Source organism: Giraffa tippelskirchi, chromosome X (assembly GCF_054371585.1).
Source record: "Giraffa tippelskirchi isolate mGirTip1 chromosome X, T2T-mGirTip1v1.2.pri, whole genome shotgun sequence".
Taxonomy (NCBI): domain Eukaryota; kingdom Metazoa; phylum Chordata; class Mammalia; order Artiodactyla; family Giraffidae; genus Giraffa; species Giraffa tippelskirchi.
Window position 1 is genome coordinate 33114582 of NC_137289.1, and position 2938 is coordinate 33117519.

The window sequence follows — 2938 nt, forward strand, 5'->3', positions numbered from 1 at the left end:
CACAAAAGTCGGTCATGCCTGAGCGACTGTAATGAATGGAATTGACATACATTAGTTTCAGGTGTATAACACAGTGATTCAGTTATCTTATATACTGTGAAATGATCACAAGAAGTCTAGTTAACATCGTCACCACACCAAAATTTTTCTTATAATGAGAACTTTTAATAGCTACTCGCTTAACAACTTTCAAATAGAAAATACAAATATTATTACCTGTAGTTACCACTCTGTACATTACACATTCCCCCTGTGACTTAAGTTTGTACCTTTGAGCCCCTTGACCATTTCTCCCACCTCTGGCAACCACCAATCTCTTCTTTTGTGTGAGTTTTTCCTTTTTTTTTTTGGCAGATTGTTTTCATAGTTGTCCATGTAATAGTGAGGTCATACAGTATCTATCTTTATGACTTATTTCACTTAGCATAATGCCCTCAAGGTTCATCCATGTTGTAGCATATTCAAGATTTCTTTTTTGTGGCTGGATGTATTTCATTGCGTATACAGGCATATTTCACTTATTGTGCTTGACTTACAGCACTTTGCAGATAATGTGTTTCTTTTTTACACATTGAGGTTTGTGGCCCTCTTGTATCTAGCAAGTGTACTGGTGCCATTTGTCCAAGAGCACTTGCTCACTTCTTGCCTGTGTCACATTTTGGCAATTTCGAGGAGCCGCGTGCCTCGGCCTAGAATGTGGGAAGCGGGTAAAGAGCAGCCCATGGAGACGATGGAGCCATGGAGAACGGACATGAGGCTGCCCCTGAAGGCGAGTCGCCGGCCAGCAACCAGAACGGCGCCGAGGGCGACCAGACCAACGCCAGCCAGAATGAGGAGGACGCGGGAACAATGTTCGTTGGTGGCCTGAGCTGGGATACCAGCAAAAAGGATCTAAAAGATTATTTTACCAAATTTGGAGAGGTCGTTGACTGTACAATAAAAATGGATCCCAACACTGGCCGGTCAAGAGGGTTTGGATTTATCCTCTTCAAAGGTGCAGCCAGCGTAGAGAAGGTTCTAGACCAGAAGGAGCACAGGCTGGATGGCCGTGTCATTGACCCCAAAAAAGCCATGGCCATCAAGAAAGACCCAGTAAAGGAAATTTTTGTAAGGGGTCTGAATCCTGAAGCCACTGAGGAGAAGATAAGGGAGTACTTCGGCGAGTTTGGGGAGATTGAAGCCATTGAGCTTCCAATGGATCCAAAGTCGAACAAAAGACGAGGCTTTGTTTTCATCACCTTTAAAGAAGCAGAACCTGTGAAGAAAGTTCTGGAGGAAAAGTTCCACACCATCAGTGGAAGTAAGTGTGAAATCAAGGTGGCTCAGCCCAAAGAGGTGTATCAACAGCAGCAGTATGGCTCTGGGGGTGGTGGGAATCGCAATCGAGGGAACCGAGGCAGTGGTGGCGGCGGCAGAAGTGGAGGTCAGGATAGTACAAATTACGGGAAGAGCCAGCGACGCGGTGGCCATCAGAATAACTACAAGCCATACTGAGGCTTCAGCAGGAGTGCCTGACTGACCACACACGCTTTGTTTTGGTATCGAGTGAACAAGATTATATACCAAATTTAACTTGGCAAACTTTCTATCCCATGTGCATCTTATTTAAAATTTCCTCCCTGGAAATCACTCTCCTGTTGAGTATTTCCAGAGCTCTAGTTGTTTAGGCAGCGTGTGGTTTCTCAAGAGGCCAGAGCGGCATTATGGGCTGATTTTTATTACCGGGTTACCCAGAACCAGATTGGAGGGTCTGCTTCCTGCTGCCGCTCTGCAGCCTGGACCTGTGGACCCTGGTTGTAAAGAGTAAATTGTACCTTAGAAAACCAGTGTCACCTTTTTTTCACCTTTTAGTTTTATATTATTTGTGTCATACATTTCCTATAATGGAAGTGTTAATTTTACTGTACTTTTTGGTACCTTTTGGGAATCTAACGTATTGTAAGGTATTTTATACATGTCCTGATTTTGCCACGACCTGGATATTGAAGCTATCCAAGCTTTTGAAATAAAAATTTAAAAACCAAAAAAAAACAACAAAAAAAGAACACTGTGTTTTTATAGGCCGTTTTGGGGGTATTTTCAGAAAAGATGTGAATTCTCTTGTTTACCTATTTCTATTTGCCAAATGGAGTTAGTACTGTATGGATAAGAGTTGCTGAGGGCTTCCCTGGTGGCCCAGTGGTTAAGAATTGGCCTGCCAATGCAGTGTACACGGGTTCGATCCCTTGTCTGGGAAGATCCCACGTGCCACAGAGTAACAAGTCCCATGTGCTACAACGACTGAGCCTGAGGGCTGCAACTACTGCAGCCTGCATGCTCTAGGGCCCATGCTCCGCAATTAGAAGCCATCATATGAGAAGCCTCCACACCACAACTAGAGAGTAGCCCCTGCTTGCTGCATCTAGAGAAAGCCCATGAGAACTAATGAAGACCAAGCCCAGCCAAAAGTTAATAAATAAAACTGTTGTCAAAAAGAAAAAAAAAAGAATTGGTAAGGAATGTCAACCTGGTCCCTTTTCATGAGGTGACATCCCTGAGTCACTATCACTAGGCCGTCACTTCTCAGACACATGCAGGTGAAAGATGGGGTGGGGAAAGTCTCGAGTGAGAGAACGCTGTGCTGCAAAACGGGGCCGAGCTCCATTCCTGATGAAGAGTTCAGGCACGAGCCTGGACTCTAAAGGAATCTTCCTAAGAAACTACTGTTCATAGGATTTTCTGGGAAGGCAGTATCCTAACATTCCCCTACTTTTGTTCTAGATGCTCCAAATTCTGTTCACTGCTCTTCCTTTATGTGGAGGATAGAAGGGAACAAACCATTCTGGCCCAAAGGAACTGCTGCTTCAAAGGAAGCACAGGAGACTCCATCAAGCCCAGAAAGGCTCTTCTCCCTTTTCTCCCCTGCCCCCACCACAGGAGCCATATTATTGTGTCATCC

At 44.6% G+C, this 2938-nt stretch overlaps 1 pseudogene; it reads left to right on the forward strand.

Moving 5' to 3' along the window:
• The first annotated feature begins 694 nt into the window (after positions 1-694).
• On the forward strand, positions 695-1524 carry LOC145535508 (heterogeneous nuclear ribonucleoprotein A/B pseudogene; annotated as a pseudogene).
• The last annotated feature ends 1414 nt before the right edge of the window (positions 1525-2938 follow it).